Source organism: Polypterus senegalus, chromosome 9 (genome assembly GCF_016835505.1).
Source record: "Polypterus senegalus isolate Bchr_013 chromosome 9, ASM1683550v1, whole genome shotgun sequence".
Lineage (NCBI taxonomy): Eukaryota > Metazoa > Chordata > Cladistia > Polypteriformes > Polypteridae > Polypterus > Polypterus senegalus.
In genome coordinates this window covers 15,537,379-15,562,034 of record NC_053162.1, presented here as the reverse complement: position 1 = coordinate 15,562,034, position 24,656 = coordinate 15,537,379, and the positions used below count along the sequence as shown (strand labels likewise).

The window sequence follows — 24,656 nt, the reverse complement described above, 5'->3', positions numbered from 1 at the left end:
ATATATATATATATATATATATATATATATATATATATATATATATATATATATATACATATATATACATATATATATATATATATATATATATATATATATATATATATATATATATATATATATACATATATATATATATATATATATATATATATATATATATATATATATATACATATATATATATATATATATATATATACACCCCGATCTACATACTCTCTAACAGACAAGCCACACACCATGGCGCAATTGTAGAGGCTTCACCTCTAGCGCCGAGGTTCAATTCCCGAGAGGGGATGCACTGAGTATGTACGCACGCTTCCCGATTCATTTTACCCTCGCATCCCCTTGGTTTGAGACGTATGAAAAAATATGCGGTTAACGCAGAAAGACAGATCACCAATTGAAGCTTTATGAATAATGGATACAAAGCGCGTTCCTAAGACTGATTGGAGGAAAATTTCATTTTAAAAGACTACCCGACGGAAGCCTTGATAAAAGCATGATTTTGTGCACACTGAAAAGCAAGCACAATTAGATGCATATCAGAAAGCGGACTTTGTGGCTCTTACTGGGGATCATTGGACTTCCGTGACCATTAGTAATTCTAATTACAAGTAATTAAAAAATGTTCAATGATCACACTGTTTTAGCCTAATGTACAAAATAATTTTGGCTAAGGTTACTCAGAGTTTAAAGGTGAAGCTGGTCAAATTACCTTTTATGTTTCTGCCTTATTTGTTTAAGAAGAAAAACTGCACTTTATGTTGAAATTTTGGTTATTATTATTTAAAGACAATACCATTCTGAAAATGTACTTAAAGTAATTAAAATACCACTTTATTTTTAAGTCTGCCAAATTTTAGCCAGGGATGATATTTTTGTTTCTGTTTTGAATTTAAAAGAATTTTTTTTACAATATTCATGCCCATGTCTATTTGATTCTGTCACCCACTAAAACCTTTTTAAATTAAAAAAAAACATTTGGCGATTTGGGGCAAATTTTCATGTGTGATTACACAAGATTAATTATTACACAGCCTCTAATTAGTTAGATTAATTTTTTAATCGAGTCCCACCCCTAATATATATGTAGATTTGTATATATGTATGTGTATATACAGTATATATATATATATATATATATATATATATATATATATATATATATATATATATACCAGCAACACTCATGACAATGACAACACAATTACATTGTCAATCATGTTACATTATTATTAAAATGTTTCCTTTTCTTTTCATTACTTCTTTAACACACTACTTCTACGCTAGGCTGGGTATTTTGCTAGTATATATATATATATATATATATATATATATATATATATATATATATATATATATATATATATAAACTGCTCAAAAAATTAAAGGAACACTTTGAAAACACATCAGATCTCAATGGGAAAAAGAAATCCTCCTGGATATCTATACTGATATAGACTGGGTAATGTGTTAGGAGCGAAAGGATGCCACATCGTTTGATGGAAATGAAAATGATCAACCTACAGAGCCCTGAATTCAAAGGCGCCCCAAAAATCAGAGTGAAAAAATTATGTGGCAGGCTAGTCCATTTTGCCAAAATTTAATTGCAGCAACTCAAAATTGTACGCAGCACTTTGTATGGCCCCTGTGTTCTTGTATACATGCCTGACAACATCGGTGCATGCTTCTAATGAGATGACAGATGGTGTTGTGGGGATCTCCTCCCAGATCTGGACCAGGGCATCACTGAGCTCCTGGACAGTCTGAGGTGCAACCTGGTGGCATTGGATGGACCAAAACATAATGTCCCAGAGGTGTTCTATTGGATTTAGGTCAGGAAAGTGTGGTGGCCAGTCAATGGTATCAATTCCTTCATCCTCCAGGAACTGCCTGCATACTCTCACCACATGAGGCCAGGAATTGTCGTGCACCAGGAGCCACTGTACCAGCATAGGGTCTGACAATGGGTCCAAGGATTTCATCCTGATACCTAATGGCAGCCAAGGTGTAGCGGTCTGTGTGACCCTCCATGGATATGCCTCCCCAGACAATCATTAACCCACCACCAAAGTGCTCATGCTGAATGATGTTACAGGCAGCATAATGTTCTCCATGGCTTCTCCAGACCCTTTCACTTCTGTCACGTGCTCAGGGTGAACCTGCTCTCATCTGTAAAAGCACAGGGCACCAGTGGTGCATCTGCCAATTCTGGTATTCTATGGCGAATGCCAATCGAGCTGCATGCTGCTGGGCAGTGAGCTCAGGGCCCATTAGAGGACATGGGGCCCTTGGGTCACCCTCATGAAGTCTTTCTGGTTGTTTGGTCAGAGACATTCACACCAGTGGCCTGCTGGAGGTCATTTTGTAGGTCTCTGGCAGTGCTCATCCTGTTCCTCCTTGCCCAAAGGAGCAGATACTGGTCCTGCTGATGGGTTATGGACCTTCTATGGCCCTCTCCAGCTCTCCTAGAGTAACTGCTTGTCTCCTAGAATCTCCTCCATGCCCTTGAGACTGTGCAGGGAGACACAGCAAACCTTCTGGCAATGACACGTATTGATGTGCCATCCTGGAGAAGTTGGACTACCTGTGCAACCTCTGTAGGGTCCAGGTATCGCCTCATGCTACCAGTAGTGACACTGACTGTAGCCAAATGCAAAACTAGTGAAGAAACAGTCAGAAAAGATGAGGAGGGAAAAATGTCAGTGGCCTCCACCTGTTAAACCATTCCTGTTTTGGGGGTCATCTCATTGTTGCCCCTCTAGTGCATCTTTTGTTAATTTCATTAACACCACAGCAGCTGAAACTGATTAACAACCCCCTCTGCTACTTAACTGACCAGATTAATATCCCATAAGTTTCATTGACTTTATGCTATACTCTGATTAAAAAGTGTTCCTTTAATTCTTTTGAGCAGTATATAAATATATATACACGTATATACATACTTCATACACACAGACTTTGTGACTTCTGGATTTTTTAATCTGTGCTCTGATTTTGACCTTGCCTTTTGATTTTGTATTGAGACTATATTTGCAGTGGATTGTTTTACCCTCTCAGGTAAATTATTTGTGCTCTTCAGAACTTAATGAATATTGAGCCTTTGCTTAAAATAAATCCTTTATTTTATAAAGATTATCCGAGGCCCTTTTGCTTCTAGTTGGGAGTTTTGACAGTATTTCCCCCCCTGTAGTGCAACTTCGAAAGTATTTTGGGACTTTTGTACTTTTGGGACTCCTGAGTCATGAAGATATGCTTTCAGCACCTTGATTAAGGTACCACAGGTCATGCAGTCAGAAGTTAGAATTTCTAAGTGTAAAAAGCATACACACAGAAAAAGCAAACTCTAATGACTCCTCAAATATGTATGCAATAAAAAAAATCCTTGTCCACTGCTCAACAGCCAGAAGACCACATCTTGTTACTCCTGGAGCTGAGATTTGAGTATTAGGTGGGTTTCTATTTCAGTACACTGGGATAGGCTTTCCTAGAAAAGATAAAGAGAGTGATCCTTAGTATTTGAAACACACTCTCTTGTCTCCCTTTAAAAGAAAGGCCACTTGCATGGCAATCAGGTCTGTAATTCATTTTTTTTGATTTCCAATGTCTATTAAAAGAATAAACCGATCTCTCCTTGGAAGTTTTCAGGTTTTAGTTTTGAATATATATTGTTAAATAAAGTATGTAACAATACGTAGGTATGGTGCTATAATATGCATAGCCATACTGATAGGATGTACATTTACTTACTATCAACTCAGTTTTCAGTAAAGGGGATGATTCGGTTTAAAGCAGCAGCTGATTAAAGCATGTAAGATAAACATATTAAGAAATTAAGTGTTTCCTGTCTTTTTTAATTCCCTTATTAGTCTTTTTCTTCAGCCTCTCTGACAATATCTAAATCTTCATTTCAATCCTGCAAGCCCACTGCACTCTCCCTCCATACAATTCACTAATCTGTTCACAATTCTTTCCAGCATTCTGTTAGTTCCCTGATCATTCTGGCTTAATGCTTACTAACAAGGTCAAAGTCATACAAGATAAGGTTAACAAACATTTTCAAGCCATGGAGCCAAACATTTCTCTATAAGTGCTTTGGTACAATGTTCATGAGGCCAGCTGAATTTGGGAAGTGCAAAGAGGCAAAACACAGTCGTATTCTTAGTAGTTGACAATTTTCTTCACAGATGAGAAAGGCAGAGTTAGTTTTCACTCAATCTCACACTGCCATTTGAGCGAAATTGTGATTTAAAAGGACATGGCACCAGTAAGGGAGCCAAGGGAACTCAGACTATTTCTGGAGCAATAAACAAGTGAATTAATACAAATGGGGAGATACAGTGGCTTAGCAGAAAGCTGTTAAATCTTATAGGAGACGGCTTTGGACTCCCTCATCACGTCTGCTGTATACTATGTGGGGTTTGCATACTCTCTCATTGACCAATCAATTTTTTTTTTGGGTACTACAGTTTCTCTAGAATTTAAAAGATTAGGTTGACTGGTGGTCTTAGTGGATGTGGGTGGCCAGTCCAATGTAGGTAACTGTTGCTACACCACCTGAGGCCACAGGTCCTTCACTCCCTCGACCCTCTGCGGTTCGCATATCAGGAGAAGGTGGAAGCGGAGGATGCCATCATCTATATGCTACACCGATCCCTCTCCCACTTGGACAGAGGCAGTGGTGCTGTAAGAATTATGTTTCTGGACTTCTCTAGCACCTTCAACATCATCCAACCTCTGCTACTTTGGGACAAGCTGACAGAGATGGGAGTAGATTCATACCTGGTAGCATGGATCGTGGACTATCTTACAGACAGACCTCAATATGTGCATCTTGGGAACTGCAGGTCTGACATTGTGGTCAGCAGCACAGGAGGGCCGCAGGGGACTGTACTTTCTCCGGTCCTGTTCAGCTTATATACATCGGACTTCCAATACAACTCTGAGTCCTGCCACGTGCAAAGGTTTGCTGACGACACTGCTATGGTGGGCTGCCTCAGGAGTGGGCAGGAGGAGTAGTATAGGAACCTAATCAAGGACTTTGTTAAATGGTGCGACTCAAACTACCTACACCTGAACACCAGCAAAACCAAGGAGCTGGTGGTGGATTTTAGGAGATCCAGGCCCCTCATGGACCCCGTGATCATCAGAGGTGACTGTGTGCAGAAGGTACAGACCTATAAATACCTGGTAGTGCAGCTGGATGATAAATTGGACTGGACTGCCAATACTGATGCTCTGTGTAAGAAAGGACAGAGCCGACTATACTTCCTTAGAAGACTGGCGTCCTTCAACATCTGCAATAAGATGCTGCAGATGTTCTATCAGATGGTTGTGGCGAGCGCCCTCTTCTACGCGGTGGTGTGCTGGGGAGGCAGCATAAAAAAGAGGGATGCCTCACGCCTGGACAAACTTGTTAAGAAGGCAGGCTCTATTGTAGACAAGGAGCTGGACAGTTTGACATTTGTGGCAGAGCGACGGGCGCTGAGCAGACTCCTGTCAATCATGGAGAATCCACTGCATCCACTGAACAGGATCATCTCCAGACAGAGGAGCAGCTTCAGTGACAGACTGAGGAGATCGTTCCTCCACCACACTATGCGACTCTTCAATTCCACCTGCGGGGTAAACGTTAACATTATACAAAGTTATTGTCTGCTAGACCTTCATTTTTATTACTCTTTAATTTAATATTGTTTTTTTATCAGTATGCTGCTGTTGGAGTATGTGAAATTCCCCTTGGGATTAATAAAGTATCTATCTATCTATCTGTCCATCCATAGACGCAGTTCTGTTAGGGAACACTCCAGCACTACATGACTCTGAATTAATTTAATATGGATAAAAACACAAAATACATATGAACAAGTTTTATTAACCTACTTTTACATATTTAGTTTTAGTAATTTAGAGAATTCATTTTCAGTGTTTTTGCTTTACTCCCACAGAAGTAATACAAATTAAACATGCTACTTTTGTGGAAATCAGAAAATGAAGATGACCTACTAATAAAAGAAAAAAGCTACAACATTATTCAGCTCAAGAAGCTGATGTAGCAATGCCAATATACTGCACTGTAGAATGCAGAGCTACAAAGAAAATTAATGATGGCATACCATACAGCAAATCGCACCATACAATAACTGTTAAATTTTCCAAATAATTAAACAGTAAGAGGTTATTTTTGGATGACATTCTTATACTGCAAAACAGTAAAAAGCCAACCTATAAATCACAAGTTCGTTTTAATATTTGTCAAGTTGTAGACATGAGGAGCTGGGAAAAGTAGGACTCATGAAGTTACCTTCAGAAGAGTCTCATGAGCATGAGGTCAGTAACATGCCATTAATTTGTTCTGCCTCAGAGTATTTAATGTGCTACATCATAAATGGTGCGGGAGCTGCTCTGCTAAAAGAATCTGGATACTATGATGTATGAGCTGAAGTGTGCAAGTTTCATACCACTGACATTTACACCAAGTGCTCACATTATTTACTATCTAATATTTCTAATCATCACATGTTAACACCTTACCAGACTACGATGACAGAATTAGGACACTGGCCAGTCGTTATTCTTTTGGATCTTTAGTCACGACAAAAATAGTTCACCTCACACCTCGTTTCTCTTAATAAGGCTGTGTTGGAAATGATCTTTAAGTTGAGTGAAAAAAAAAACAATGTGGAAAAAATGGAAAGGTTATCCAGTGTCACTAAAGGCATTGACCAGCTCTACAATTAGGGGTAAAAGAATATCTCCTGTTATACTCTGCTGCTAAAACTCACAAAGCTAATCCAAATGTTTATTATACTCTGTGCAGGTTTTAAGCCAAGGCAACTTCCTAAACAAGACATAGTAGAATTGTTTACATGTGTTTTTTAAATTTAATTATTACCTTAATGTTTATAAATTTTTTAATTTATTGTTTTTCAAATAAAAAACACTTTTCTTGAAATACTTTTCAAATGCAAAGAGACTCAGGTATGCAACACTTGAGCAAATTATGTTTAATGTAAAATATTTTTGCATGAGCTCTAATACTTCACATGCACTATATATACAGTGCATATATAATATACATTAGCATTCCAAAGTTTGTAATCACCCAGAAATCTTTATATTTTTGATAGAAATTAATACCTTTTTTATCAAGATACCATTAAATTCATAGTAAAACACAGCCAGATCATTACTAGTGCTATTAATACTCCTTGAAATAACCAACATTAAATTTATTATTATTATTATTATTAGTCTGGCACCGTGGCAAGGAGACCAGGGATTGTGTCCCAAGTCCTCTACGTGTGGAGTTGGCATGCTCTCCTCGTGTCTGTGTGGGTTTCCTCTGGGTCCTCCAGTTTTTTCCCCAAAGTCCAAAGTTATGCAAGTTAGGTGAATTGACAATCCTAAATCGGCCCTAGTGTGTGACTGGGGTGTGTGTGTGTGTGTGTGTGTGTGTGTGTATGTTGGCCCTCCGATGGACGGATACTCTATACAGGGTTTGTTCCTGCCTTGTGCCCTTTGCTAGCTGGGAAAGGTTTCAGCAGACCCCCACAACCCTGTTCAAGACTTAACGGGTTAGTAAATGACTATTATTATTATTAATACTACTACTAATAACACATTTTACTTACATAGCAATATTCCCATGCTCAACAGTCACATTATAGCACTGCAAAGCCCCATTTTCAGCAGCCAGACTGCTGTCACCGTCCTGCTCCACTGACAGACTGAGGAGATCGTTCCTCCCTCACATTATGCGGCTCTTCAATTCCACCCGGCGGGGTAAACGTTAACATTATACAAAGTTATTGTCTGTTATACCTGCATTGTTATCACTCTTTAATTTAATATTGTTTTTTATCAGTATGCTGCTGCTGGAGTATGTGAATTTCCCCTTGGGATTAATAAAGTATCTGTTCATCTATCTAATTGAACATTTCCCCAGTATAGTTGAAATAGGCTTGTTCTGAAACCTTTCTGCCTTGTTTTTATCCTCACTCTGGGTCTTCATCCTCTTCATGTTTAGCTGCACAGCTTGTCTGATCAGGAGCTGAAAAGACCCTCAGGATTGCAGTGCTAAAAGATGAAAATAGGTATATCTGATATACCCACCACTTAAGGTTTCTCAGTGTCTTTTACTTTTTCTGGTGTTGCAGATGTAAGGTAGCTTTCGGATCCTCTTCACTCTCCCTGTAATGTCTTCCAGTTTCTAAGCTTGTCATTATGGTATTTGAGATGTGGTAGAGGTTGGGTTTCAGATGACAGCAGCATATCATTTGTAAATTTAAAACTCGATCTAGAAGATTTCTAGTGTCTACTTCCAGTGACAAACCAGATTCCAGATCACATCTAATATTAATACATTAACAAAGAAAAAAATCAAACACTAGTTACCAGAAACGAAAACAGAGAATACTGAGAGTTCCATATAATTTAGATGCTTCTCATTTTTTTAATACTAATTTTCTTGGATTTTAACATCAGTACTTTTTACATTGTAAATAAAGATACAAACACACACACAGGTACTGATCAGATGTGTCCACTAGGGGGCACTACCAAAGAACATTGGTTGTTACAGGGCTCTTGATAGACATTCCCCATTATTCTGAACTATTAACTAACTAACTAATTGTTGTGGGGTACAAAATCTGTACATTTTGGACTATATTTTTATTATATTTTGTTCAAGACAAAACAACAGATGAACTTAATACTTGCATGGATAGTTAAGATCAAAGGCAATCGTTTTTCCTAAATCACAGAACCGTTTGTTTGAACTGACCAGCAATTCAGGAGATTCCTCAGGCTATCCATTGGTTTATAACTTGGACATCTGGGACAAGTTGCTAAATTGGTTGGGAAAGGAAGACATACCAGTAGTACTAAGCTACATCAAAAGTTTTATTGTTTGGGAAAAACAGACATGTTTAAGATTAAAAAAACTGAGCAAAATTCATCCATCATACTGACAGCCAGCCAATCAGGTGTATGCAACAATAATGTGTTGCGAAACCCCCAGCATGAAATTTTATAATAAATATGCCTCGTCTGAAGAGCGACATTAAAGACAAAGCTGTCAGGAGAAGAGAAGAGAGCGACGTCAGAAGAGGGCGCCGACAACATGCAGCATTTAAAACATTTAAAGAACAACTATGAGTGCTAGATCATAAGCCGCCTGTGACATTCATCCTTGTCATCTTTACTTTTTTGTAAGCATTTTCTAAAAACAATAAATATCCAGACTTTGCTATTCACATTCTCTTTAATGCTTTTCTCTACTGGTATTATTATTCCTGTAATAAATACAATGCAGTTTTTAACTTTTTATACTTTGTCTTCATATTTAGAGTGAATGAGGTAATAAGGTAAATTTCATTCAGGACCTGGAGCAGTGAGGAAGTGCCATATGATCTAAGCTGCAAGGTTTATCAAGCTGCGGATGAAGAGCTCTGTCCAGTAATGTACAGTACGTTAAAGTAAAATGCTCACTGGTTGATAATTGGCCTATAGCCAGGGATGTTGAGTCTTTATATGTTTGAATAATTCTTGGCTGCAGTGGGCTGGCACCCTGCCCGGGGTTTGTTTCCTGCCTTGCGCCCTGTGTTGGCTGGGATTGGCTCCAGCAGACCCTTGTGACCTTGTAGTTAGGATATAGAGGGTTGGAAATGGATGGATGGATGGATTTATTCTTGGAGATCAAAGGTAATATTTAGGTCTGAGATATATGTAAGACATTGCATGTTGTTCAAGCCTATGGTAAGTAAGTCTCTTAAAGTACTAGGGAAAGCGGACTGTGCCTGTGTTATTCATACGGTACTTGTGTGGGTTAAAGTGCTAAGGAATAACGTGCCTATGTATACGTCTTTCATACGGTACTTTTGTGGTTAGGGTCGGTGTGTACGCGTATATCTATGTATATGTGTGCTGATCTTAAAGTGCAACAGTAGACCAACCCAGTACTAAATTCAACGAGTACACTTACCCTTAAAAAAAAAAAATAGGTAAAGGGTAATTAGAGGAAAATACCACGACAATACACTAACTAACTATGAACATTGTCCCAAGTTGCTAGGTGGTATTGTGCAGCCTTAACAGACTATACAAGAGCAGTGTGTGTATGACAGTGTATAATTGGGCCAACCCACTTAAGGGACAGATAGATCTAATTTCAACTTATTGTACTCAATACCCAGTTTCCTGATGTTGTTATTTGTTTTTTTTTTTTGCCCACCAAATCGTGCAACTTTTCTTGGTTGTCTAAGTGCATTATAAAGAACACTGCAGAAAACACTTAGTAGAAAATATAAAACAATATATACATGGTCCTTTACAATGACAACATTTTAATATAATTAACAAGGGAGTTGCTGTAGCAATGAGTGTTTTCATTTCGGGATGCACAAGACTGGGAGCGTACGAAACACCTTCAATTGCTTCCGTGTTCTTGAACTACCAAACTCATGTGGCAATGTCAGTAATCTCCAGCCTTGTTCTTACACGTATTGCTCATCTGGTCATTGTGGTCACCATCTTCTGGTCTCAGGAAAGCAATGTATTGGCCTGCTTGCCTTTGCAAAATACACAACAAGACTACAACAATAAGGATATTGATGTGGCCTTTTCTCTGTGACCTTAGGAATGCTTGCAGTCGAGCTGGCTGGATTGTTTCCTGGCATCTCTATGTTTAACAACAGCCAAAGGCTGCTTTCTTTAGTTACTCACTGCAGTGCTGCTGTCACCCTGTCCTTCTTCCTATTTGAGAAATGGGACTGCTGGACAGACAGACAGACAGACAGATAGATAATTTATTAATCCCAAGGGGAAATTCACATAATCCACCAGCAGTATACTCATACAAAAAAAAACAATATTAAATTAAAGAGTAATAAAAATAAATGTAAAAACAGACAATAACTTTGAATAATGTTAGCGTTTACACCCCCGGGTGGAACTGAAGAGTCGCATAGTGTGGAGGAGGAACGATCTCCTCAGTCTCTCAGTGGAGCACATACTGGTACATTTTTGGATTCTGTAGTGCCCTCCCAGCATTAATGGATACTGTCCTATTTATTTTGATACTGGGAATGAAGAAGAAGCCCCTGTGAGTGCATATATGAAAAAGAAACTGACCAAATAGAAGGAAGCCTGTGTCAGCCCAGGGCAAATAGTGAGGACATCTGCTTGTGTCTCGCCTGCCTGAGAGATGTCGTTGGCACCTCACATCCTCTAGATGGAGCCCTTCTCCTGATTGCAGTCTGCAAAACTGTGTTGTTACTTTTGTTGTTACTTGGTGTTATTCAGTGAACAAAAACAAACTCCCCTTATTTACGGTTACCTTGGTCTCCTGGGTTGTCATCTACGGTTGGAGTTAGCTCATGAACCACATCTAAAGTTTTTAACACTTACAATGCATCCTATACTTCTACAATATCTTATATATAAAAGTATGAGTGTGGAAGTGTGTGTGTGTGTGCCTGTCTGGCCCAGAAGTAAGAAGTGGAGTTGGGTTAAGGGCTCCATCTCCGAGGATACACAAGCGAGGTCAGCAAGTTGGCAAAACGAAACCTCCAAAGAAAGAGTCATTCGCTTAGCCACTAATAGAGAAGCGAGGCGAGCACATCAGCAAAACGGTATCTCTTTTACTTTTCCTCACGACACTAATACACAAGCGAGATGGGCACGTCGGCAAAACAAAACCTCTGAAGAAAGACAGACAAAGTAGCTTAACCGCTAATGCACAAGCAAGGCAAGCATGTTGGCAAAACGAAACCTCCTAGGAGAAAGACGCCCAGAGTAGTTCCTTTCAATTACCTCACATCTCTACATTTCAATTCTTTTTCTGACAAATTCAATAGTTTCTAAGACCCCGGGCTTTTTACAGCACGGGATTACACAGCTAGTGTTTTATAATTTTACAATTTATATTTAATAATTTTATACATACACAGCCGAAATGATATTACCATATTACCATGGATTAACTAAGTAGCAACAAAGTAACAAGGAAAAAAACAATTCTTTTCGCGTTTGAAACGGAAATTACGTATGACCACGTGATATGGAAATTACGTATTACGTAGTGCGCCCCACGTCGCCCTCTACCAGCCCTCCGCTCTGGACTCCAGCGCTGAGAGACAGACAGAACTGCCACATTGTAACTTTTTTTTAATTCCCAGTACTTGATAGTAGAAGACATGAAGAAAACAGCTTTGCTTCTTTCCACTTTTTAACTGGGCCGAGCTGTAAACCGCCTTCAGCGGCAACGGGTCATAAGAACAAAGTGAACGTTGGGAGGCGCGGTTTAAATTTGAATCACGTGGGATGTGTTGTTCAGATGGCAATGTGAAATTAACACCTTTAAGCCATCCACCTGTACCGTTGTTGTCTCTTATTTCTGGCGCAAATCCACATTCAACTCATTTTCCACATAACATTACGAAATACAATTTGCGTTTTCAGATGATATCATTTGGCTGCTCCTACCGAACAGTCTGGGTTTATGCCGACATTTCAAATACTGGGGCAAATCCGCAAAAATGTTCAACATCGACAAAGAGAGTCAGGTTACACACACACAAAGTGAGACAGAAGCAGATCAAGAGAGAAGGCTCGCTGATCAACGTATACGACAATCACAATTGAGGGCCTCACAAACACCCGAACAACGTGCTGAACAGAAACGGATTCGACGGATGCAGTCTTCACAGGCTACCACGTCACATAGGCATCAGTTGCCTGATGCGGGCCACAAATTCCTCCAGACTCTGCATTTTATTTTTTTCCCTTCCACTCAGTGAGCGGTAATCTGCTAGTATGACAATAAAATAAATGTGAAAATCAGTTAAAAAAATAAGCACACTTATATTTCAGTTCATCTCTAAACTAACAAAATAATCAACTTTGATCAAACCTAGAAAACAGAGATAGTTAAAGCCATTATTGTATTGGCCACCGGCATCATGAGCTCATCAGCTCTATAGTGCTCAGATTTTGGAATGGCCTCTCTAAATTAATGAAACCTGCCAACTCAATCCATTCTTTCAATAAAAACAACTTAAAACTTATTTATTCAGGAACACATTTAACTTACCCTGACATTCTGACCCATCTTTCAGTTTACCCTCTATGTTCAGGTGCCCAAGATTTGTGTTTGTACCACAAATTACGCTATTTGTTTTCTTGTATTATTCACATTTTTGTATTTTACTCTGGTTTGCTGTCACTTATTCTATATCAATGTTTTGTTCTATATATTATGTATTAATCTTTATTTAGCATTTTATGCAGATATTACTTGCTTTAAATGTCCCGTTGTTCTTTCTGAATTTCAGTGAAGTGCTTTTATCATGGGAAATAAATAAATCAATAAAATGGATTATTATTAATATTTTAGAACCCAATACAAGTTAAGAGTGCCCTCTTTTCTTTACTTACCAACTACTTTCTCATGCAGTTTGCGACTCTTCATATCATTTCAGCGATATTAAAATATACAATAACTCTACAGTACACATTCTAATTCTGTAACACTGATAGAAGGAGTGCCAATGGCAGCTGTGTGACTAGTCTTCTGTGAACAGACGAGCTGCCACATGTTCTTTCTCTAAAGGAGAAACTAATGCAACCTAATAGTCAAGTCATAATGAATTAACAGACCTCACCGGAAGTAAAATGAACCAGAAATAAGAACGGCAACAAAACAAAACAGATGACCAGCAAGTTAGACTCATGAGAGTACAATTATTTCTTAGAAAAATTATACGTTTCAGTAGAACTATGAAAAAAATGTATTGTGGCATTTTAATGATATCGCTATTAGTAGAAACTTTTAGACCTACAATGAAAAGTCAAGAAAATTACATCTTGGCTGAAGAAATGGCCTTAGCTGTCTCGAAAGCTCACGTATTGTAATCTGTTCAGTTAACCAATAAAAGGTCTCATTTAGCTTGACTTCTTATTACAATCCTACAATATTCAAGTAAAAATAGAGGAGCAAAAGTTTATGCCTGGACATATGTAATCTACATTAAGTTGTCTCATTTTAAAATTCCTAAAATGTAAATACAGGCAGTCCACAGGTTACGTACGAGATAGGGACTGTAGGTTTGTACACAAGTTGAATTTTATATGTAAGTCGGAACAGGTACATTATTTTAATAAATGCTATTGCTGACCGTTTGTAACCAAGTGCTCTGCCAATGAATGATGGAGTTTCACCTCTCTCTGACCTTTTTATTATTTCTACTTTATGTTCCATGGTGATGATTTTTCTCTTCTTTACTGTATCACCAGCACTTGCATCAGTTTTGTGTTTCAGAGACATTGTTGAAGGGTGAAGACAAAAGATTAAGATGAGCTCTTCTGCAAAGCACTGTCCACTTCACAGCAGGAAGGCACCTGTCGTCAACACGTCTGATGTACTGACAAGAGACAACTTCATGCTATTTATGTAACAGTACAAACAGTCTTGCTATTGAGAATGAGTGGGGGCATCGACGGGTGGCCCACCACACAGTCACCTCCACTACAGTATTCTGCCTGCTGCATCCGTCCACCGAGAACGAACACGGTGTGGCCAAAGGCGGGTAGTGAATCTCCACAATTCAACAGGCAGCCATCCAAGGCACACTACAATGCTACCCCCTGCCACCCCGTTCACCCTCAATGGCCTCCGTTTATCCACAACCGGGTCACCGCTTGCAGCATTACCAGCCGCCCAGCGAGAAGGAATGGGGCAGCTGTGTGTGGTGGGCGGGCAGTGAAACTGCTTGCCGCCGGGAGCCGACTGAGGGACACTACACTGCGCGGGCAGCGAAATCGCCCCCCTTCCAGCCTCCGTCCAGCCACCGCTTGCAGCGTCCCCAAGCCAAAAATGATGGAGCGGCAGTTACTAAGGTGCATGCGTCGCAGCTGCGGCCTGTTCGTAAGTCGTAGGTCGGATGTCCGTAACCTGGGGACTACTTGTATTAATTTCCTTCAGTTTTGTTATATTTTCTCATGCCTTACATTTACTGCCCATCTTTGTCATGAGTTCTTATTGCAATTACATGAAGACAGCAAATAATTATCACAAAACGTAGGCCCATTTATTTTACCTTACTGCTGTAAAAACTTCAGTGGTATGGAATCTGATTATGGCATACTTAATTTAAATGAAACAATACTGCAAACACATTACGGCAAAGACAATATCCCGTTATCTAGCTTAACACAAAAAAAAGAGATTCTTAAGATGTTAAGTTCATACATCTCATAGCTTGTGCTTAAGAACTGTTGTAAATTTTAAAGCTCTAGTCTTAATTGATCCAAGTCATTTATATAGATTGACCGATAGATCTTTATTTGTCCCCTGAGGGAAATTTAGCTTTTACAGAAGCTCAATAATAAAAAAAAATAACAAACAACCACCACCCTCCTCAAATACACAGCATGATCATTAAAAAGAATAAAAACTCATTTGGCTAAAGATAAAAACAACAGCCTTGGTCACAATTATAAAGGCTTAAAGGTATAAAAGATGAAAGTCAAACAGGATGTGCAGCATTGCTCATAATGGCCTTCTGTAAATATGTCTGCCTTTTAATTAGCTTGTTCATTAAGAGAGCCCCTCTTGAAGTGATGATACTTAACCAGCACACTGCAGCATAGAAAATAACAATGGCCATCACAGAGTTACAGAACATGTCAAGTTGGAGTCCTTAGTTATGGTCCTGGATGGTCATTTGTTCCAATCAGCTTACTAATTTAAAGCCGTTCAGTGGTATGAACAAAACTTGGTATTTACAGATGTGGACAAATTTGTTAGTACCCTTACAGCGCATTGAAAAAGTGCTGCATGCCTCCTCCTGAAAAGTAATGAAATGAAAAGCAGTTGTCCCCTGTGTCCCAACATGCCTTTGATATACCATCAAGTAAAGCAAAACAAGTGTGAAAAGACATCAAGTGTTGCTTATTCTACAAAGATCTTCTAAAATGGCCTGGACACATTTGTTGGTACCCATAGAAAAGATCCTAAATAAATGGTTTGGATTGATTTTTAAAATTAGTAGTTTTCTTGAATTCATATCACATTACTCCATATGTACAATCAGTCATTCTCTCTATTTAAATGGAGAAAAGTCATCACTCTACTGTTTGGTGTCAGCTTGTGTCCCACACTGAACATCTTCCACAGAAAGCAAGGGAGAGAGTTGTCTAAGGTGATCAGAAAGAAAATGATAGACAACAGGCATGTTAAAAACAAGCAGCTTGATGTTCCTGTGACAACAGTTGCAAATGTTAAGAAGTTTAAGCCAACCTTCCTGGATGAGGCCACAAGAGGAAAATCGACCCTAGAGTGGTCAGAAGGATAGTAAGAATGGAAGACAAAAAGCCAAGGACAGCTTCCAAAGAAATGCAAACTGAATTCCAAGGTCAAGTCCCATTAGTGTCTGATCTATCACTTTTTGAGTGACAGTGGGCTCGATGGAAGAAGACCCAGGAGGACACCACATAAAAAAGCCAGACTGGAAAATGCAAAAATGCATTTTGATAAGCCACAATACTTCTGGGAGAATGTCCTTTGGACAGATTAGACATAACTGAAGCTTTTTGGCAAGTCACATTAACTCTTTGTCCACAGAGGAAAAGAACATCAGACCTACAATGAAAAATGGAGACATGGTTATGTTTTGGGGCTACTTTGCTGCATCTGGCATGGGGGGGCGTTGATTCTGTGCAGGAAGCAATGAAATCTCAAGACCATCAAGACATCCTGGAATGAAATGTACTGCCCCAGTGCCAGAAAGCTCTGTCTCAGTTGCAGATCATGGACCCTCCAAGAGGATAAGAAGCCAAACAGAAAGGTAAAAGACCAAGGAATGGCTGAGAACAAAACATTGGTCTATGCTGGAGAATCCCACTATTAGCGCTAATACAGTGCATCCGGAAAGTATTCACAGCACATCACTTTTTCCACATTTTGTTATGTTACAGCCTTATTCCAAAATGGATTAAATTCATTTTTTTCCTCAGAATTCTACATACAACACCCCATAATGAAAACGTGAAAAAAGTTTACTTGAGGTTTTTGCAAATTTATTAAAAATAAAAAAACTGAGAAATCACATGTACATAAGTATTCACAGCCTTTGCTCAATACTTTGTCAGGAATTACAGCCTCAAGTCTTTCTGAATATGATGTCACAAGCTTGGCACACCTATCCTTGGCCAGTTTCGCCCATTCCTCTTTGCAGCACCTCTCAAGCTCCATCAGGTTGGATGGGAAGCATCGGTGCACAGCCATTTTAAGATCTCTCCAGAGATGTTCAATCTGATTTAAGTCTGGGCTCTGGCTGGGCCACTCAAGGACATCCACAGAGTTGTCCTGAAGCCACTCATTTGATATCTTGGCTGTGTGCTTAGGGTCGTTGTCCTGCTGAAAGAAGAACCGTCGCCCCAGTCTGAGGTCAAGAGCACTCTGGAGCAGGTTTTCATCCAGGATGTCTCTGTACATTGCTGCAGTCATCTTTCCCTTTATCCTGACTAGTCTCCCAGTTCCTGCCGCTGAAAAACATCCCCACAGCATGATGCTGCCACTACCATGCTTCACTGTAGAGATGGTATTGGCCTGGTGATGAGCGGTGCCTGGTTTCCTCCAAACGTGGCGCCTGGCATTCACACCAAAGAGCTCAATCTTTGTCTCATCAGACCAGAGAATTTTGTTTCTCATGGTCTGAGAGTCCTTCAGGTGCCTTTTGGCAAACTCCTGGCGGGCTGCCATGTGCCTTTTACGAAGGAGTGGCTTCCATCTGGCCACTCTACCATACTGGCCTGATTGGTGGATTGCTGCAGAGATGGTTGTCCTTCTGGAAGGCTCTCCTCTCTCCACAGAGGACCTCTGGAGCTCTGACAGAGTGACCATCGGGTTCTTAGTCACCTCCCTGACTAAGGCCCTTCTCCCCCGATCGCTCAGTTTAGATGGCCGGCCAGCTCTAGGAAGAGTCCTGGTAGTTTCGAACTTCTTCCACTTACGGATGATGGAGGCCACTGTGCTAACTGGGACCTTCAAAGCAGCAGAAAATTTTCTGTAACCTTCCCCAGATGTGTGCCTCGAGACAATCCTGTCTCGGAGGTCTACAGACAATTCCTTTGACTTCATGCTTGGTTTGTGCTCTGACATGAACTGTCAACTGTGGGAGCTTATATAGACAGGTGTGTGCCTTTCCAAATCATGTCCAGTCAACTGAATTTACCACAGGTGGACACCAATGAAGCTGCAGAAACATCTCAAGGATGATCGGGGAAACAGGATGCACCTGAGCTTCATGGCAAAGGGTGTGAATACTTATGTACATGTGCTTTCTCAGTTTTTTTATTTTTAATAAATTTGCAAAAACCTCAAGTAAACTTTTTTCACGTTGTCATTATGGGGTGTTGTGTGTAGAATTCTGAGGAAAAAAATGAATTTAATCCATTTTGAAATAAGGCTGTAACATAACAAAATGTGGAAAAAGTTTCCGGATGCACTGTATGAATTCTATCGAACATCTATGAAAAGAACTGAAAATTGCTGTCTGGAGAAGGTCCCCCCTTCAAACCTGACCCAGCTGGAGCAGTTTGGTCAGGATGAGTGGGCCAAACGACCCGTGGACAGGTGCAGAAGTGCATGGAGGGCTCCAGGATTTGCTTGAGTGCAGTGATTGTCTCTAAAGGTTGTGCAACAAAATATTAGGTTAAGGGGCCCATCATTTTTGTCCAAGTCTTTTTCACTTATGTTATTATTTCAAATGTTCAGTTGAATCAAAATTCTAAAGCAAATATAAAATAAACAACAATGGGTATCAATTACTTTTGTCGGTTCCAAGTTATTTCAGAGACAATTGTGGGTTCTTCTTTTTTCGATGAGTGGTACCAACAAATCTGTTCACATCTGTAATTATACACTTTGTTAGTGCTTTCATTCTTTTCACCTTAATTACATTGTAGATTTTACTATTTTAAAAATGTTATGTTTGTTTTTTGCACCGTAACAGATGTATTTTTTTCCATTTATTTCTAAGCATTTTATTAACACAGAGAGTACATGACGGATACTCACAGTTTTAAATGGAACCAAGTTAGCTGGAGAGCTGGGGGTCTTTTGTAACTCATTATTGATTGAGTAAAGAAAATAGAAAACAATTAAAACTTAAAACTAGAATAAGCAATTCAGGATTTAGAATCATAACACGTGGTTCAACTAAAAAAAAACAGCTTAACAAAGTAAATTGCTTTAGCAATAAACAAATGGGTTCAAAATAAGAAAGTAGTCAAAGTGAAACTCTGAAGCCACTGCAGCCCTGCATGACTGTAACTGAAGACCCCTCATGTAAAGGAAGTCTCTACCCACATTAAAAAGAATGCAGTTAGCGCTGCCTTTTCTTTTTTCGTTCTTCTGTGTGTGACAAAAGGCACTATACCAGCGCCTGACCTGACAAGACAGACACGGGTGGCCCACTTATAAAACAAATAAATGTTTTTATTTTCTTTTTTTTCACCTGTGGGCAACACCTTCCCCGTTTCACACAGGCACAACACAGTCCTACAAGCACAGTGCAAAAACAATATTTTTCTACTTCTCTTTCTCTCAGTGGTGGCTCCGAGGCTAGGCATCTGCACTGTCAATCGGAAGGTTGCCGGTTCAAATCCCGTAAAATGCCAAAAGGGTCTCTGCTCTGTTGGGCCCTTGAGCAAGGCCTTTAACCTGCAATTGCTCCATCCTGGGTATGACGTTAATCTGCATCCATCCCTGCATGTAGGCCCTCCAACCTAAAGGGAAAAATTTGGGGGTTGGTGGCAGAATTGGCACTGCAGCCACCATAAAAAAACCTCACACTGTTCCACTCCATCTGAACTAGTGTGGTGCTGAGCACAGCTGCGCTCGGGTCCTAATCTTGGCTTGTCGTGGGTGCGGCAATGCACTGTATCAGTACGTGCTCCTAACCTCTCTCACTCCTCTTTCTCTTATTCTTTCTCCTCCACTCTTCTCCGGCAAGCTTTGTCTCTTCCCTCCTGACTCTGGTTCCTGGAGTGGTGGCTGCTGGCTCCTTTTATAGCCCACCCGGAAGTGCACCAGGTGTCTGATGACCTATTTCTGGCTGCACTTTCGGGTGTGGCTGAAGGACCGCCCACACGGGTTCAGGAACAACTGCAGCACCCCCGGATCCCAACTGGGTTGTAAAGAACTCCATCTACCATGGAGCCCTGTGGGAATCCAAGGCACCACTGCCACCCAGAGGGGCTGCCATCTAGCATCCCAGGGGAGGTACTATTCTGACCAGGCTTGCTCACCTGGTCTATACAGTGAAGAGAAGTCCTGGCTGGACAGAGACCCTGGCCGTCTGTGACATGTGTTACTAGACCAGTCCAGCCTTTCATTGATGTGGACCCCCAAGTACTCGTAGCAGTGCACCACGTCTCCCTGAACAGTGGATGGGAACAACACTGGAGCACCAAAAGGAACTGTCCTGTCTCTTCTCTTCCATCTGTACAATTCTGACTATACTGTAAATATAACATCAGGTCATGTCATTTGCAGAAACTCTCTGATGAGTCCGCCCTAATGGAATGTATTGACAAGAGGGATGAGATAGACTACAGAAGCCAGCTGAAGAACGTTGAATCTTGGGGCAGAAAGAATGGATTGCAACTTAACATCGCAAAACCAAGGAAATGCTTACTGACTTTGGCCGCACTAAAGAGTCTCTACAAAGATGGCAGGGTGGTCTCTTTTATTCTTAGAACTGTGCTCCTTAAAAATGAGAAGTGTCATCCTTTACGTGTTGTACAATCCTGTGATGGTCAGTGTGATATTCTGCACTGTGGTGCGCTGGGCTGGTAACACCACTTCAACAAGCTCGACAGACAGACAGACAGACAGATAGACAGATAGATAGAGATACTTTAAGAAGGTAGTCTCTGCTATGGGGTGTACTCTTGACCCCCTAGAGGTGGTAGTGAATGAGAGAATGAAAACAAAACTGACGGCCACTATGAACAATGCTGCATATGCTCTGTCTGACCTTCAGCCAAGTATTGTTTGTCCCCAGTGGAAATCTACAAACATATTGCTATTCTTCACTCTAAATGTTCATTTATATACAGTTTTTATGTAAAAATTTACAGTTTGAAACATCAAGATAAAAAGGCGTGGTTTGCTTTTCAAGGCAATTTTAAAACTTCAGAATAAAGTACACTTCCTCAGACACTCTAGGTCCGTAACACACGTTGTCTGCCTGGACTGATCCAGAAGACTGAATCTCTGAATACAAGCTCTACAAACATACTTATAGAAAGTCCAAATTCAGAAATAATTATTTGTCCTTATTTTTCATATACCTGCACAATTCATATTTATCAAAAACTTGCAAGTAGACACAGCAGGTTAGGAATCTATTCTTCAAAAGCCAAGCTTCTCTCACCCTACACTACTGATTAATATTGGCAAGGTTTGAGTTCATGGCAAAGGATACCTCAAGAACAGACAATTATTAATCAGTCTGAGACCTTCAATTTCAGCTTGAAATATAAGATTTAACTAGACAATTATGATGAATGATCTCAATGGATTTGATATTTTTTGTTGCAATATATTTTTAAAATGGATCTTTTAAACTAAACTGGACTCCAATGAAAATAAATGAGTAGCAGAGGTATAGTATCATGTTTTCCATCTTCAAATATAGTTCATTGATTTTTCAGAAAGTAAAAAAAAAACTTCAGGCAGCAAGCACACCCTGGAAATCAAATGCATTGTATTTCAAAAGTCAGAGAAATGTAAGTGCAATTAAAAAAGAATTCAAAGAACAAACAAAAAAATAATTTTTCTTTCTTTTTTATAAAAATTGCTAAATAAATAGTTATGTGTATAAATACACACTGTAAAGTATACAGATCAAAAGTTTAAGAACACCTGAGTTTTTCCTCTATTTAATCAGCTAAAATGCAATGAATGACCTAAAATGATGAAACGGTAAGTAGTAAACTGCCAGAGGTTTCAATGTAAATTTTACGTCAGCAAAAACTGAAAAAAGGAAATATCAGAATATTACAAATGAGCCTTCTTCAGGGAACAACTAAGGCTACAACCTACGGGTGTTCTGCAGCAAATAAAGTAAATTAAACCTTGGAAATTGAAGCAAACAATTTGCACAGGTGTCCTAACTTCTTTTGACTACTTAAAAATCCTCTGTCTGTCTTAAACATAGTTGTAACAGACACCCTAGATAGATAGATAGATAGATAGATAGATAGATAGATAGATAGATAGATAGATAGATAGATAGATAGATAGATAGATAGATAGATAGATAGATAGATAGATAGATAGATAGATAGATAGATAGATAGATAGATAGATAGATACTTTATTAATCCCAAGGGGAAATTCACATAATCCAGCAGCAGTATACTGATACAAAGAAACAATATTAAATTAAATAGTAATAAAAATGAAAAAATAAATAAATAAATAAAAAAGCAGACAATAACTTTGAATAATGTTAGCATTTACTCCCCCGGGTGGAATTGAAGAGTCGCATAGTGTGGGGTCTCCTCAGTCTGTCACTGAAGCTGCTCCTCTGCCTGGAGATGATCCTGTTCAGTGGATGCAGTGGATTCTTCATGATTGACAGGAGTTTGCTTAATGCCCGTCGCTCTGCCACAGATGTTAAACTGTCCAACTTTAATCCTACAATGGAGCCTGCCTTCTTAACAAGTTTGTCCAGGCGTGAGGCGTCTTTCATCTTTATGCTGCCACCCCAGCACACCACCGCGTAGAAGAGGGCACTCGCCACAACCGTCTGGTAGAACATCTGCAACATCTTACTGCAGATGTTGAAGGATGCCAACCTTCTCAGAAAGTATAGTCTGCTCTGACCTTTCTTACACAGAGCATCAGTATTGGCAGTCCAGTCCAATTTGTCATCCAGCTGCACTCCCAGATATTTAAAGGTCTGCACCCTCTGCAAAGTCACCTCTGATGATCACAGGGTCCATGAGGGGCATGGGCCTCCTAAAATCCACCACCAGCTCCTTGGTCTTGCTGGTGTTCAGGTGTAGGTGGTTTGAATCGCACAATTTAACAAAGTCTTTGATTAGCTTCCTGTACTCCTCCTTCTGCCCACTCCTGATGCAGCCCACAATAGCAGTGTCATCAGCGAACTTTTACACGTGGCAGGACTCCGAGTCATATTGGAAGTCTGATGTATATAGATTGAACAGGACCGGAGAAAGTACAGTCCCCTGCGGCGCCCCTGTATTGCTGCACACAATGTCAGACCTGCAGTTCCCAAGACGCACATACTGAGGTCTGTCTGTAAGATAGTCCACGACCCATACCACCAGGTGTGAATCTACTCCCATCTCAGTCAGCTTGTCCCTAAGGAGCAGAGGTTGGATGGTGTTGAAGGCGCTAGAGAAGTCCAGAAACATAATTCTTACAGCACCACTGCCTCTGTCCAGGTGAGAGAGGGATCAGTGTAGCCTATACTGTAGATGATGGCATCCTCCGCTCCCACCTTCTCCTGGTATGCGAACTGCAGAGGGTCGAGGGCGTGGCGGACCTGTGGCCTCAGGTGGTGAAGCAGCAGCCGCTCCATGGTCTTCATCAGATGTGATGTCAGAGCAACATAGAAGTACTATGTGGGCAGTATTCCAGTGATAAGGGCGAAGAGACAGAGCATTATTAGCCTTAGAAGAGTAGGCCTTTCATTTAGACAAACTGCAAAAATGATCAAAGTGTCAGTGAGTCCAGTGGTGTCCTACACAATCCAAAGGTAATTGGAAACTGGTAGGAAGAGATCTGGCAGGCCCAGAAACACCACCCCATTAGAAAACAAGTATCTGAGGGTCACCAGCTGGCACGACAGACGCCTCACAGCACAACGGCTTCAAGCAAAGCTAAAGAGTGCAGGCTGAGAAAAGCAAGTATCAGTTTGTACTGTGAAGAGGAGACTTTGTGCTGCAGGTGTGACAGGGCGAGTGGCAGGAAGAAAGCCATTCCTTAAAGGACAAAATAAGGCCTTGAAATACCAACTGTGGAATTCTGCAGGCTGGACAAACTCTCCTCTTCACAGTAGAAACTGAGATTTTTTTTTGACCTGAACTGTTAAGCTGTGCTTGAAGCTGTTGTGCTGTGAGGCGCCTATTACACAAGCTGGTGAGCCTAAATATTAAAATAAAGGAGCATAAAATAAACAGATCTTAAGGAATTGAAACAAAGTCATAAATAGCACAATTATTGTTGCTCCTCACCGCAAAGCTGTGATTTTATAAATCTAATGTAATATGAACAGAGCATTTCAAGGCACTTATCCACTGCTGGGATCATACATAATTAATGCAACATTAATGAAGAAAACGAAGGCCCATAATTCTCGCTGGGGAAACATTTTGTACCGTGGCATTCTGAAACAGAAGGAGAATGAGCGCACTTTAAGAATGGATCTACATCGTTATTATTAATGAGGAAATTTGTTTAGTTGAAACACGGTTATTTTTATCCAACTAGATTGATCTCTTTGCACATTTGATATTAGGCATCACGACTTTCAAGCTTAAACTTTATTTTCACTACTTCATTGGGTTTGTAAAAATCTTTTATTATTTAGGGCCTTGTG

At 39.9% G+C, this 24,656-nt stretch overlaps 1 protein-coding gene and 1 pseudogene across 4 annotated transcripts in view; one reads left to right on the top strand and one right to left on the bottom strand.

Annotated features, from left to right (window-relative positions):
- The window catches only part of rgs3a (regulator of G protein signaling 3a), a 493,869-nt gene that overhangs the window by 169,822 nt on the left and 299,391 nt on the right, over window positions 1-24,656 (bottom strand). The window lies entirely within an intron of this gene.
- On the top strand, window positions 10,466-11,156 carry LOC120535128 (annotated as a pseudogene).